The sequence below is a fragment of the Motacilla alba genome, chromosome 2 (assembly GCF_015832195.1).
Source record: "Motacilla alba alba isolate MOTALB_02 chromosome 2, Motacilla_alba_V1.0_pri, whole genome shotgun sequence".
Taxonomy (NCBI): Eukaryota; Metazoa; Chordata; class Aves; order Passeriformes; family Motacillidae; genus Motacilla; species Motacilla alba.
The window spans coordinates 149,222,491-149,238,215 of NC_052017.1; the positions used below are offsets into that span (position 1 = coordinate 149,222,491).

General features: G+C 41.8%; 1 protein-coding gene across 10 annotated transcripts in view; it reads right to left on the reverse strand.

Moving 5' to 3' along the window:
* The window catches only part of TSNARE1 (t-SNARE domain containing 1), a 448,564-nt gene that overhangs the window by 382,725 nt on the left and 50,114 nt on the right, over nucleotides 1–15,725 (reverse strand). Inside the window, exon 1 of one of the 10 annotated variants that reach the window (XM_038161048.1) lies at nucleotides 2,540–2,670. The exons of the other annotated variants lie outside the window; for them this stretch is intronic. The gene's annotated coding sequence lies outside the window, so the exon portion shown is untranslated. Of the gene's footprint in view, nucleotides 1–2,539; nucleotides 2,671–15,725 lie in introns of those variants that run through there. 10 annotated transcript variants of the gene reach the window in all.

Here is a 15,725-nt window from a genome sequence, read left to right on the forward strand (position 1 = left end):
TCAGCATCTTCCAGCCTGTACCTTATGGAGGACTTTGCCTTTTACTGAGGACATCACAACCCTGAGGTTTTTTTTTTTGCCAAACACGACACTTTAAAGGCATCATGGACTCCAAGGGACTTCCACATAGCTCCTCTACATCACCTCCCAAGTTCAATCAGAGAAGAGTGGTGGTATCCAAAGGTATACATCCTCTCTGGCTGCCAGATTTGGAGCCAGACAGTTCACAGACAGCGTGAGATGGGTGGGCTGATTGCACAACTCATATTCTAAATTCACCTGAACACCTTCATCTAACAAAATCTCTGTTATCACAAAACCATGGGACCCCTAGAAATGCTCTTGGCATTCTTTTTCCAGGGTACCTGGGTGGTTTGTAGCATTTAGTGGGTGGAAAAAGGGCACAATGAGAGTAGAGCCACAGCAGTAGATGATATTGTGGATGGTTCTTATAGAAAGCCACCAAAAGTCTACAAAATGTCATAAAAGGAGCTTAAAATGGGATACAATGACCCAAATCTGCTACAAAAATCGGCCTAAACTGCTACAAATTTCTTGGAAGCCTTTCTGTCTGCCTAGTCAAGGACCACACAAAACTACTCCTCAAAACACCATGTATTTTGCTTAACCAAATGCCAAATACACCAAAAATGCTGTTTTCCAGTTGCTCGTCCCAGAGACCAATGCAGAGTGCACCACAGATCTCATCTTTCAATAAACCAAAGCCTCCCTACACACATCCTTTAGGATTAAAAAACATTCAGGGATCACAGAAGATGCAGGGATCCAAGAGAAACTCAAGAACACTGATCCTTCTGGGATGGTATCTGCCACAAGAATGTTATTCTCCAATATTTCACTTGTGATCTCCAAGGAAAGGCAATTACTGGTTTATTTCAGGTATAGAGGCATAGGGGAACACCTGATTTTAGCTCAGACAACTCAAAGGATGACCTGGTCTGATGGGAGGTGTCCCTGACCATGGCAGGGAGGTTGGAATGGCAAGACCTTGAAGGTCTCTTCCAACCCAAACAATTCCATGATTCTGTGAGAAGAGCACTTCAAGGTGTGAACATGAGGGAAGCAGAAAGCTTCTAGGTAAACCCTCCAAAATTATTTTTGGAACACTTTGTTAAAAGCAGTGAATTCAATAAGAGCATAACTGGGACTGATGGTTTTTTCCCTCCCATCCTTGGATCAGCCTCTCCTGGGAAACTCTAAGAACTCAAAAAAAAAAAAAAAATTGTAAAACGCTAAACTAATAATAATGGTATTGTAAAATAAGAATAACTATAAAATGCTAAACTAAAACATGAGAAAAGGTCAAGTTGAATTACTGAATTGGAGATAAATTTTCACGTTCATCTTCCCACTGTGCGCAGTTCTGAGCTTTCCTGGAGACACAGATGAAGAGATTTTGGAAAGGACAAAAATGAGAGTGGTGAGGCAATGGAAGGGCTGCCCTGAGAATTTCTGGCTGCTCAGTCCCTGCATTTGTTCAAGGCCAGCTTGGATGGGGCTAGGAGCAACCTGGTCTGGTGGAAGGTGTCCCTGCCCTTGTTAGGGAGTTGGAATGAGATGAGCTTTAAGGTCTTTTCCAACTCAATCCATTCTATGGGCGGAAGAAAAGCTCAACATGGAAGTTTGGGATGAGCAATGCTGGCACATCTCTCTCAGCATCTCAGAAGTGGTTTTGTAACTGTACAGGGAAAGGAGGGGGAGGCTCAGAACTGCAAAGTGAAGAAGAAAAGTCAGCAACTTCTCCACAGCCAGAACCACTTGCGAGCAACAAAAAAAAATTGGTTACAAAGAAACCTAAAAACTCAGCCTCTATTTTATAAACGAGAATAACACTGACCTACTTTCCAGCACACTTGCAAAGCTGCTGGAGATGCCACAATGAAAGGCACTACAGAAACCCAAACACTGCCTCGGATACACAGCAATAAGGTTATCACTGAAATGCAGCAAGGCACTTTCTACAGCGAAGGTAAGAGATAACGGATCAAATAATGCAGAGAGCTGGAAAATATTTTTTTTTATTTTTGAAAATAGGTTTCTAAAAAGTATTCAGGACATACTCTTGCAAATGGTGCCTCACATCTTTTAATAATCACAAAAAGCAAAAGGAACTTCTTTACGTGGCAAGGTTCTTCTCTGGAAGAACCCCAAGAGATAACCTGCATGGAGCTCAAATTATTAGCTTAAAATACAAGGATGAGCTGATCCAGCCAGGATTCACATCTATATGGGATAAGGAATTAATCAGGTCTTGGGTGATTCAAAGGAAGCCCTCTGTGGTAAAATGGAGGAATGTAAAAGAACAGAAATTTCCCTGGTTGAGAGAAGAAGAGGTCTTGCACACTGCACAACATATCTAGCTTTTCTAGGGGAAAAAGCAAAGTTGGGATGTTGAGTTCTTTAGAAATAACTTGGTTTCTTGCTTGCATTCGTACAGCCATGCAAATGAAGCTCAAGCCTCCACCAAGATGTACATTAAAATTATTATTTCTTTTCAAAATGCTGAATTCGCCCTTACCATTTATAGAGACAAGTTTTCAAATCTTCTGCTGCAGCAGTTCCTCCCCACACTCCCACTGCCTATGAAAAGACATTCTTTCCTCCAAAATGGGAAATGAGAGTCAATCTTTGCAGGACAGGGCTTTGGTAAGCAGAATGGGAGTGTGTCTGCACAGATTACAAAAAAAAAAAAAAAAAAAAAAAAAAAAATAGAAAAAAATGGAGATAAAGATAGCAGGTCCATCAAGAAAGCTTTCAAAATGTGAAAAATAACCATCAGCCCTTGATTTCAAGAGCTCTATTGCACCAATCAGCATTTGGTCCATTCATTTTCATTTCAGCCATAAGACCACCACCTGCTCAACCTTTTGTATTTTTTCAGAAGTCCTATTCACACCTAAAAATGAAATCACAGAATCATAGAAAAGGTTGGGATGGAAAGATCCTTTAAAGGTCACCTAGTTTCAATCCCCTGCATTGAGCAGGAAGATCCTCAACCAGACCAGTTTGCTCAGAGCCCTGTCCAATCTCACCTGGAAACTCTTTTATGCTGAGGCTGGTGAGGCCCTGGCACAGGTTGCCCAGTTGTGGCCTCACCAGCCTCAGCATAAAAGAGACAAGAAACTAGAAATTCTTCATCTCTAGTCTAAATCTACTTTCCTTTAATTTAAATCCATTACCACTTCTCCTAACAATATGCACCCCACAGAAAACCTGCCCTCTCCTTTTTATAAGTTCACTTTAGGTACTGAAAGGCCCCAGCAAAGGTGAGGGCAATTAAAGCTTTTAAACAAGTGAGAGAATATCTGGAACTAACCATTCAGAAGCCATCAGTATGAAGAAACAGCCTGCAGTCCAGTAACTCACAGAAACTTTGGCTGTTTCATCAGAAATGCATCTCAGAGACGTTTTAAATCCCACAGACTCATTGGGAACAGCAAATTCTGCTCCCAGCAGGACCCACTCACCCTGTGGAAAGGCGACCCCCGGCATGAACTAATCCATCCCAGCCAGGTCACCCAGGCATCATCACCTCCAGGGAGGATTTTCCCATCCTCTGGACTGCCTGCCTTGCAATAACTCAAGCCATGATTCTCCCAGTGCCCCTCCTCAGAGGCCATTTCACACCTTCACAGATCTCACTCTGAAGGCATTTTTCCTCCCAGTCTAATCTTTGTGAAAATTTGACAGCAATAAAAATGTAATAAAGCAACCAGTCGGATTATATATATATACTGCAGTCTGAGAAAGATGAAAGGCTGTATTGTTCAGAGATATAATTCCAGTGGCTCCCACAGTGTAGCCTATGCCTACACAGAGGAAGAAAAGGAGCTGAAGCAGCTTATATTTTGTCTTATAAGTCGCCTAAAATAAACCCAGCTTCTGATCCTCGGCTCACATCAGGAGAACGGCGCTGAGAAAGCCAATAAAGACCTGCCAAATATCTCATGAGGACAAAATACCTGTTTGTTCTAGCCAGCTCTTGCCAATGCATCAAGTGAAGTGATATGAGGAAGGGAAAGGAGGACTGTGTGCCTGGGAATCAAACATTCAAGAGCAGAAGGAAACACACCCAGGGTTATTCTGGGTCAGTTTGAAGAGAAATCACTGCTATCAGATTGTGATGAGCAGTAACTGTGTGGCTACAGTACCTGTGCAAATACTTTTCATTTCATTTATATTGATAGGCATTTAAATGCTCTTAATTTAATTTCTATTGGTAGACATTAAAAAAAATATAAAAATCTACTAAGCCTCAAGGAAGACAAAAATAAAAAATTTAGCCATGAGGCCTGATGGAAGATAAATTGCAGCTTTTATAACAACAATAATAATTTATTCCACTGTGGCACTGGACAGCAGATGATTAAAGATGGGCAAAGGTCTCCACGTGTCTGGATTTATACCAGGCCACTCCATCCACTGGGTTACAGGAGCAGCAATTAATCACTGCTGGAGAAGGGAGGCATCTTAAGAAACTCTTGAGGTTTCAGAAGTGAGTTGTAACACCTTTAAGAGAGCAGTTTGTCTCCTCAGGAGCTGAGACATCTCGAAAAAATGGTAACTTACAAGATTTTAGTTTGTCTTTTTAGAGAAACTGCTGTCACCCTTTTGTGTTAGGGAAAAAACAAATCAAAAACCCAACAAAGCATTATAAGAAACTGTTTAGACACATAAATTCAAATGCAACCAGCTTTCACCAAAAAGATCAATGGGACACAACTGAACACAGCATTAAATATAATTTAACTGCAAAACTCTTGGAAGAAAACATCTCCTTTTTTGTTCATAATTTTCTGACTGCTGCCTCATCAACCTAACAGCCAAATTTTCTTCCCAGCTTCCAATTCTACTTAGAGAAATGAAAATTCCCATCTGAGAACAGCTGTTCAAGAAATAAATCTCTTCAGCAGCTTAATGGCAGAGCTGCAAAGGTAATTTCACAGTTGCCATCAGAGGTGTTCTGGAGACCTGCAATTTCCTACTGAACACGGGGTAAATCTGTGCAGATCCACTTCATGGGGTAGGAAGGAACCCCCTGACATTCCCCTAAGATAAGACAAATTCAGAGTCAAAGAGAATCACATTCAGATTTATATTTACATTCTTCAGTAAATTTGGATTTAAAATTCCACCAGTGTGGAGTTTGGGGCAAAGAAAGATCTTCCAGTAAATCAGCTGGAGGTTAAATCAGCAGCCTCTGTCCTCTCACTGTTGGGGCTCACGTTGGCTCTGAGTCCTCCTGGTCATCACTCTTTGCCTTCAGTTGACTCCTCAATACTCCCTCAACAAAAATAACTTTCCCCAGTCTTTACAGACCAGTTCCTCAGATCATGGAGCTCATAATCATCTTTATTGTGTGGGTGGGAGGAAAGAGAAAGCTTTGCAAAGTTCTGACTACAAAAAATATTAAAAGTTCATTTAATTCAGATTAGAAGTTCAACTGTGTCCATATGTTTTTATTTTCTTTTTTTTTCCCTCTGAATCCAGAATTCCACATATATAAAGGTTCTAAAAAAAGTCTATTGAAACAAAAAAAAAATATGGTATGAAAGAACTTGTACTGAACTAAAGTATTCAGGAAGAAAAATAATTTCACCACTGGAACAGTAAATTTAAAAATCCATATTTTGGTTCACTTCACTTAAAACCAGGCAGCTGCTTTCACTGTCACCCACAAAAATGATGAAAACCTGAAAAAGTGAAGGGCAGCATGATGGGGGAGAAAAGTTGAGAGAATTGGAGCACAAAAAAAATATTTGGAAGAAGCCTCCACAAATGCATTGTTTGAAAAAGATCACAGAAGCCACTTCCCGTTCCACAATATAATATCCTCATTCTTCATTCTTGACTGGCACTCAATCCCTTCCCCTGGTATCCCTTCTAAAACAAAACAGCGTGACATGATCACAGAAGGTTAGGAAAAGGCCACACGAATTCACATCTGCACTCAGACCTTCAAAGGGAAGGAGGATCTCAACAATTGTTATCTGATGATGTATTTGAAAACACATTAAAGCATAAAATGCAGCCAAACAAAAAATAATGATCACTGAGCAAAAGCTGCCAGAAGAGGAATGACGACGCCAAGCAGGAGATTGATTTTGTGTCATCTTTTACACAGAGAAGAATATTACAAAGAGGAAGTTTGACAGAGCAAATAAATTTGTGTTGGTTTGACTCTTCCACCCTCAATCAAATACTCATGATCTACAGAGAAAAACCAGATAAGAGGAGAACAGAAAGAGAACAGAAAAAAAAAGCCACAGCGCCAGCCCCAAAAATAAAAATGAGTCCTAATAAAGATGTGAATAATGAAAGTTCTTTATGAAAATAAAAATAAGAAAAAAAGCCTTTACACTAGATAGAGAGTAGCAAGTAATGAAGGAGATTTCATCCTACACAAACTAAGAAACTCTGTTTTCCTAAGACCTTGGAGGGCATCTCAGCTGGGAAGCAAAGCTCAAAGGTCTCAGCTTAGTCCTTCTTGACAGCACTTCACAGCAAAAGCCCTTGGGGAGCCAGTTTCCTTCTCCATGAATTGGTAACATCAGTACTTGACAGTTCTCCAGGAGCTCCATGGGAAAAAAAAAAAAAAAAAAAAAGAAAAAAAAGAAAAAAAAGGGGAAAAAGCCAATTTTGGTTGCATCATTCAGCAATACACCAGAAGAAATCCTACAAGTCCATGTGGAGTTCCACTCCCACATGAGAATTATGTTTTGCAGCACACTTAAATACCATCTGCAAGAGAGATAAGGAACTGGAAGACACTCATAGAGCTTCAAAACACGATCATCAGTCATCCTCTGTGTCTAAAACTACCTAGTGCTAAAAAGAGCCACACCAAGAGGGTGCAAGCAAAGATGTGGGGCTGATTAATCCATTAATCAATAAACACTTCCCAGTCCTGCTTGGGATGACAGAGCCCATGGGACAGAGGAAAGCCCTGGGTCATGGAAGGAAAAGGGTGAGCAATGCAAAGCTAACACACACTTTTCTGTTAACACACATTTAATAACAAGGTTAACACACATTTTGCCCACAAACTTGACACCTATATATTGCTCCAAGCCCCATCTAACCTGGGAATGTTCAAGGCCAGGCTGAATGGGGCTTGAAGCAACCTCGTCTATTGGAAGGTGATCCTGCGCATGGCAGGGGGTTGGAATTAGATGATCTCTAAAGTCCCTTCCAAAACCCAAACCATTCTGTGATTCTGTGATTATGTACAGATGTACTTCAGACTTCCAACTTCACACCCAAAGGCTTTTACAGTATTAGGTCATTTTTTCCCCCTTTTATCTTCATGGAATCTGCATTAGATCCTGTGTTTTTGGCCGAAAGCTTTGGTGCAGAATTTATTTCACAGCTATTACAAGGAACATTACACTAATTAGGGCACACATTACGGCCTGCTCTGTGCCCTGTGATAAATCACACAGTGCTCTGGTCTGGGGTGAACATTGCCATACATCTCTGGACACTACTGCATGTTTGACCACTTCCATAAATACAACTATTTCTGTGGTACAAGTAGGATTGGCTACAGGGATTAATTTATCACCATTTTCTTTCAGCACATAAACAGCGTAGTAAATTCTGTAGCTTCCAGGGGAAAAAAAAAAAAAGAAAAAGAAAAAAAGAAAAAAAGAGGCAGCAGTGGGATTTCCTTCAGTAAAGTAGCATCAGTTGTATTTTTCCTTCAGTAACACACCAATTGTTCTTCATTTTCCAAAAATATACTGACTGTGTCATGCCTAGTGTGCAGTCAGAGACAGGTTTCTGGCTTTCAAGCTTGTCACACCTGAGAAATTGAGGTGAAGAGAGGACAGCAGGCTCAGGCTCGTAGTTTTTAAAGACTTTGGTGGTATTATGAGCTTTCCTTCCAACTATCCCCACACAGGTTTGTTCATATACAAAAGCTCCATTTCGGAGGTAAATCTTATCATTCCATCAAATGTGCTGAATTTCACACACTGTTCAACAAATAAAGGGAGGGGGAGAAATCCTGACAAAATATTTCTGCAGAAAAGCAGCAGAGGTTGGATGCTCAATGTCCCACACAATGTCCCACACATCAAATGTGCCACCATGAGCCTGGCATGCTTTCCCTGGGGGGGAAAGCTTTATTCCAACGTGCTCAGGCTCCATCCAGAGCAACTGAGACAGTTTTATAGGCTGGGACCTCTCTGGGATAGAAGAACCAGAGCTGGAGCATCACCTGGGAGTCAGATCCTATCACCCAACTAGAGCAGCACAAATGGGTCCTCCTGGGACTGGAAGAACTAAATTTCACAATTAGATATCCAAATTTAGCATAGTGTTCCAAGCACACAGTATCCATTGACTCATTGTCCTCCAGCACATCCATCCAAAAAGCAGCAAAAAAAAAAAATGCAAGGACAAAAAATAAAAGTTTCACCCTGGATGATATTGCAGGTGAAGCCCCTTTCCCCTCCCTATGGCAGAACTCACCAGAATGGTCCGTCACTTAAACAACCAAAAACATTCCCTGCACCCCCACCAGATACACCAAGAGAAAAACCATCCTGCAAGATGCTGGTTGGGTTTTTTTTCCTTCCTGGACACTCCACTCACACCTTTGGCAGAGGAATCTCTGCTGCATTGAGACTTTTCTCCTCCAGCAAAGTCCTGCTCTATGGACCACAGAGTGATTCCCAAACTGCTTTGAACAGATAAATGATGCCAACATCATTTATCTAGCTAAATTTTCATGGACAATCCCATAGTCAGGAGAGTTCTGGTGCTCTCCATATAGCATGGAGCCAGCAGAATGCCACCATTTACAAACATGTCCTGGATAAAAAGGACAAAAAATTCAGAAAGCAACAGCAACTCTGCTTTACCCAGAGTGAACTGGACTTGAGAAAATAGCAAAGGAGAGTCCAAGCTCCCAGGAAAGCCACCAAAAAAAGAAAAAGCTTTAATATCATGCAAATGACAAAGGGAGAAGGAGATGAGGTGTTTTGAAAGGGAACCAGAAAATGTTGTATCAACATGGAACCCCAATTCAGCAGGAGACAGCCTGACAGGCAGATGTGACAGCACAGAGAGGAGATCAGACAGAAGGAGACAGAGGCTTAAAATTTCATAGGATTGTGATTATGGCTTAGATCCTACTCAGGTATGGCCTGGAAATAAAGGACTTCTCCATGTTCCAAAGTTTTGAGAGGAATCCCAGAGAGGTTTATGGCTTTTGGCATGGTTAATATATGGGGATGTTGATTAGCCCAGACTGGAGATGTGGTAGGATATGCACCATTAAAACCCCATTGATCCCAGTGGGAGCCCTGCTCCAAGAAAGAGGAGTATCCCTGAATTTGTCTTGTATACAGGAGGAGACATCACAAAGCAGCTTCCACAGGCTGCTGGGATGGGACTTCACTGCACAACATGAGCAAACACGACCAGCATCATGTACAGATTTGTTCTTCAGACCTAAACAGATTCCTAAGAAGGCTTCTATGTGTGTTTTCACCTGAAGATCCTTCTTTTCATTGTGGCTGTGGTCAGATTAACATTTCCACTACACTGAATTTGACAGTCAAGAGAGATGAATGTCAGCAGCCCAAGCAAGCAGATCAGTCAATGCACAAAACTCAGATAGCTCTACACAAACAAAAGACAGAAAGTGTTAAGCTCTGCTGCCACTCTATTTCCACTCCTTTGGTTCTCCATGGCATTTCAGAGCTCAGACATGCCTTGTATTGCCATTAAATGTGAATATTTCAAAAGGTGCTGCATCAACAACTGACAGTAGAGCTGTGCGGCACAGCTACAGCAGCAAGGCTACACCCTTGGCTTGACCAAAGTCCTTCAGAAAGGTCTCAAATAGGGTCCAGCAGGATTAAACACCAAAGCTGTTAATAGCCAGAGAAACAGCCAACCATGAACAATCACCTGATTTCCTGGAACAATTCTGCTGCAGGCACTCCCACATGTAATGGGTCAGCAAACCCCCATATCCCAATTCAAGGGGAAGAGCAAATTCCAGATTAAACCAATGGGACACAGTGGAAATTAAGGATGGGCAGCCCCATCATCATGCCCAGGTGAGGAGGCTGGACCACACAAGCAACAGCCACAGCAGTAGAACCACAGAATCACAGAATATCCTGAGTTGGAAAGGAACCCACAAGGATCATCAAAACCCATCTCCTTGCCCTGCACAGGACACTCCAAGAATCCCACCGTGTGCCTGCAGATGTATTGAAGCATTCTTGCACACACACCAGTCCTAAAAAAACAGCACTGAAAGTTAGGATAGCAGCTTCCAGCTTCTCTTTCCCAGACACCCTAGAGACTCATATTACTTCCTCAATTACTTTGAGGGAAAAGCCAAGAAAAACAAGGCTGTGGTCCAGACATCTCTGCTGAGCCCACAGGGAAGACTGGACAGTGGTTAGAGGATTGCAAACCAGGAATTTGTTCAGAAAGAGAAAAATCCACAGCCTCAGACCTCCCACAGGAGTTGAGCTCTTTCCTCCTCTGTATAAATTTACGTTGTGTCCAGCTGCAAGGCAGAAGTGGCCAAATTGTGATATGCAGGAGGAAATCGAGCCAACAAGACACCACTGTGCACTATGCCTGTATCTGGAGGAAAGAATTAGGGCTGGGCAGCCCTTCCTGGCTCCAGCAGGCACTCAGAAGATTCCTGGGTGTCCAACTGCATGTCCAGCTCGGAGCATCTGCCTCAGCACCTCCAACCACTTCACTCATCCCGTTCTTCCTCAGGTGGAGGAGATTAAAAACTCCTGACATGGAGCCAGCATGAGGCAGAGGCTAAGCAAACTTCAATGCCACGAGCCAAAGGCAAAGGAGCTCATAAAATGACATCTTACCACAGACAAACAGGCAGAACGAGATCAATCTCTAAGGCCCCTTCCAATCCAAACCATTCCACATTTAGGAGCCCAATTATTTCCCATGAGCTGGGCTAAACCAAAAAGAAAAGTATGAAGATCTGGACCTGGAGATGCAGCCGCAACAGCATAACCTAAAATAGCTCTGTCTTCATCATAACCCCACTACAGGATATCCAAGGTGCTGGCTGAGGACATGCAGGAAATTGAAACTTTGCCAACAATTCCCTAACAGCCATTCCAAACAGTGCCAAACTCCTGCCAACTAAAAAATAAGAGTGGGTACTCGCTAAACCTTACAAATTTCTCTTCCTGATTCACATGCTCCTTGTTTTCCTTCCGTAGAGGATAAACCCTCCCAATTTCCCATTTGAGCAGTGGGATTGAAAATCTCATACAACCAAGCACATGTACAAACAAAGCAGCCCCGTAGCTACACCTCTGCTCAGAAATGAGGTTAATTGCCACCAGTAAAACTATAATGTTATCTGAAGGTCTGCAGGACATATGGGTATTTAATGGATTAAAACAAAGATGCAATTACTTAAAGTAAAAAGGGGCAGAGTTTTTAAAACACAGAGTTGTACTTTATACCAAAGCTGAGGATTTCTTCAGAACATCTGCAGGCAGAAACAGGACAAAAAAAAAGCCACAGGAGAACTTAATCATAAAAGACAGAAAAGCCAAGGTTAGTTTTATCCAGGTCATGACTTCTCAAAAGTTGGGATTTTGTTTGTTTTGCCCTCATTAGAGGGAGATGCTACTGCAGAAACCATGGAAAAATTATGGGTGGGTTCACAGCTCGTGTCTGTGCCAGTGCACTTCTCCTTGGATAACATCAGATCCTTGCAAACCCTGTCAGAGCATTGCCAAAGCTGATCTAACTGGCAGTGACAGAGTCAGAAATCTCTTCCCCATCAGAATCAGTTAAGACATAATAGAAAGTCTATCAAGTTCCAGTCCTGTAAATATTAACTTTCAAAAGCTATTGCAAAACACAGTCTTTTGGGTTTTTTAAGGAGAATACTGTTTATCACTTCAATACCATGAATCAAATTCTCTACTACCCAACTTTTTTCCTCCCCTTGTTGCCTAATAAAAAATTATGAACCTAAATTTTTAGAGTACATTGCAAATATCCCATCAGCCTGTAGAATGTCCTCCCCCCACGCACATCCATCTCTCACCATATTTAAGTACTGCTAAATCAGACAGCAAAGTTTTCCTTTGAATTATGGCTGCCCTATAGCAGCAGCAGAGACTACGTAAGGTATTACCAATATAGTTCTTAAAAGACCATTTGAGCTGTTTGACATTTTTCTCACAAATTACATTTCTGATACAGAAATGTCATTTGTCAGAGAAAAATACACTTAGTCCAGTCAAGGCCAACAGCCTCTGCAGGGAAGGTCTGGGAAAACTTCACCTCAGACAAGCAACAGCATTTAGAATCATGGAATGGTTTGGGTTGGAAGGGACCTTCAAGACCATCCAGTTCCAACCCCCTGATATGGGCAGGAACATCTTCCACTAGACCAAGTTGCTCAGAGCTCCACCCAAACTGGCCTTGAACACCCTAAGAAACTCCTTTCTTCTGAAAATCCTCCACTTTCCTGAAAAGAAATGTGGGGAAAACTTTTCAGCAGGGCTTGTTGCAATATGACAAGGGGGAATGGCTTTAAGCTAAAAGAAGGTTGATTAAGATTAGATTTTAGGACAAATTTTTTTTACAGTGCTGATGATAAACACTGGAAAAGGTGGTGGATACCCCATCCCTGGAAACATTCCAGGTCAGGTTGGATGGGGCTTTGAGCCACAGGATCTGGTTGAGGATGTCCCTTGGTGGCTTTAACAGCTCCTTCTAACCAGAACTATTCCATGATTTGTGTCTTGTAAAGATTTCCAGCACTGAGCTTCTTTGTTTAGCCTGCTTTCCCTGTAGACACAGTAGGACAAGGAAAAGAAAGGAAGAGGAAAAAAAGAAAAATGGAAGGGCAGGAAGAAAGGAAAAGGGAAAAAAGGCAGAATTGTAGACACTGAAGGAAAGGAAAAGAAAAGAACAGGAAAAGGAAGGGAAAGGACAGGGAAATGGATGGGGAAAGGAAGAGGGAAAGGGAAAAAACACAGGGTTTTTCTTGTCCAATTTAAGGGTCAGAGAAAAAATGGAAATACAATCTTTCCTTAACTGGCACTGGGAGGGTATAGAGCTATTTAAAAATACAGTGATATGCCCAATTTACTAATTCCCACAAAAATCAATGTCCCCAGCCACTGGTTTTTGTTTCCTAATAGAGGTCCTGCATGTGCTTAAGTTAACTGAGCTTTGGTCGATACATGATGTAATTTTATGTATTTTTATTATAAAAATGCCTCCAGTGTGACAAAAGGCTGGTTCTAAGTGCAGGGGAGGATACAGACTGTTCAATGCCCCTGGCAACAGCTTAATGGGAAAGCACAGATATTTTAAATTGCTTTTTAATCACTTCTAGATATTTCACCCCCAAAATTGTAACCACTTACTGAACAACTGCACCTTGTTGGGAATGAGCAATGCCAGCAGGCACAGACAATATTTTTCATTTGGCAAAGGTGCTCAGATCCTCTGGAATAATATTCACACAGAACAGCACTGAAGTTGAACTTTTTCAATTCTCTGCTTGCAGGTTTTCTTTATTTATTTCTGCATTTATTTATTTTCATGTTCTGTTTAAAAACCAAAATTGATAGATTTCTTTATCTGCTTCCCAGCTGCTCTTTCGAAACAGACAGAGAACACTTTTTTCAAACTTAAAATACAGTCCTAACTCAAAAGTTCCCAGGACAAGATCCTTCCTGGCTGGCCAGCTTGAGCCAGAGCAGATCATCTCAGGCAATTACATTGCTGAGGAGACTGGGATTGATGACACAAACCAACCTGCAGAAACAACTTTAAAACCACAAACATTGATTCAAAACATCTTGAAATGCTGAATTGCTCTGCCTAAGTGACAGGCATTGTGCCATGGCCTCTCCCCTTCATTATCCTGACCCTTCTTGACTTTAGGATCTCTCCTGCCCTGCTATAGGTTGCAGCTATCTGGAAAATGAGAGTGGGAAGCAGAGCTGAGCTGGGAAGTCACAAAGAATTTCGAAATTTCATCAACATTTCAAATTTTATAGAAAACCTGTCATTTTAGAAGAGAGTGATGTCCTTTCCCTTGGAATTCATACAACAGATTTGGATAGTGCCACAGGGTTTCCTCCTCTTACTGTTTGATGCTGGGTGAGTGTTTTTTGGGCTCTGGAGATCATTCCTGTGCAATCACTGCTTGTTTGCCTTCCTCTGCTCTGTAGCTGCCAACACAATCCTCTTCCAAACCTACACACAGCTCAACATTGTGATCCATCTCCGAGGGATGCTGATCACAATGTTGAACTGTGTGTAGGTCTGGAAGAGCATTTTGTTGTTGGAACAAGAAGATCTGTAATGTCCTTTCCAACCCAAAGCATTTCATGGATTCTGTGATTCCCAGAGTGGCTGCTCTAACACCACCCCTTACATGGTATCTCCATCGTTACAAACTGTGAGAGGACAGGGAAAAAGAGGAAAGATCACAACCATGGCTCCATAAAATAACCTCAATTTTGCAGCAAGCAAGCTGGAGGGCTGCCATTTCATTCAGCAGAAATATAAATGCATTCAGCCTTTTGGATCTCTAAAGGCAGGAGTAACTCGCATCAGTTTCTTCCTCTCTGCTCAGGAAAATAAAGGGACATCTGGATTTGCCTCTTTTGCTGGTACCTTGCACAACACCAGCTCTAGGCTGTCATCCCAAACCAGCACAGGAACCTGCCTGTGAGAGGGGGAGATGTTTTTAAAACACGGCAAAAAAAAATTCAAATCTGGCAATAGGGAGCAAACAGAAAGCTGCAAGGCCCGGGGATGCACATAATCAAAATATATTGATGTGCCCTGCAAAATGGAGGCTGCAGCCAAAAAGTCTGGCCTGACACAGGACAGGTTCACTGGCAGCTTGCTGCAGAAATTAAGGTGGCTTCACAGATGTCTCTGCCTTAAGACAACGAGGCACGTGCTCTTGATTTTGGGACCTGAGTTTCTGTAGAGTCCAGGTCAAAAGAGAAAAATTAATCCCTGTCCTTTAAAAACTTGATGCAAAAATAAATCAAATTAAATCCTCAACTCTATTACAGAATCACAACCATAAGTTGGCAGCCATTTGATAGAGGGAGGGCAAGGACAGTTTCATCTTTCCCCCATCACACTTTAGAAGAAAAAGAGAACATTTTTAGGCTGGAAAAGAGGTCACTTGAGCTGCTGCTATAGTGTGACATGTGGGAACAACATTAATTTCTATATCCATGTGTTTTCAGGTGCTGGTGCTTGATCCAAACACCTGCACAGCACAGGAAAGCTTCCATCAATCCCTTAATATGCAGTGGAAATTAATCTCATTTTTTGAGTATTAAAAACATCCAGGAGCTGCCCTTAGCTACTGCAATAACTGTAATTTCACTTCCCTATATTCCCCTACATCACAAAGAAAAAAAAAAAAACAAAACAAAACATAAATTATAAAATCATAGAAGGGTTTGGGTTGGAAGGAATTTTAAAAATCATCTTGTTCCACCCCTTGCCATGGGCAGGGACACCTCCCACTATCCAGCCTGCTCCAAGCCCCATCCAGCCTGGCCTTGGACACTTTAAGGGATGGAGCAGCCACAACTTCTCTGGGCAACTTGTGCCAGGGTCTCAGCACCCTCATAGCAAAGAATTTCTTCCTCATCTCTAATCTAGATCTCTATTCTGTCAATTTAAAGCCA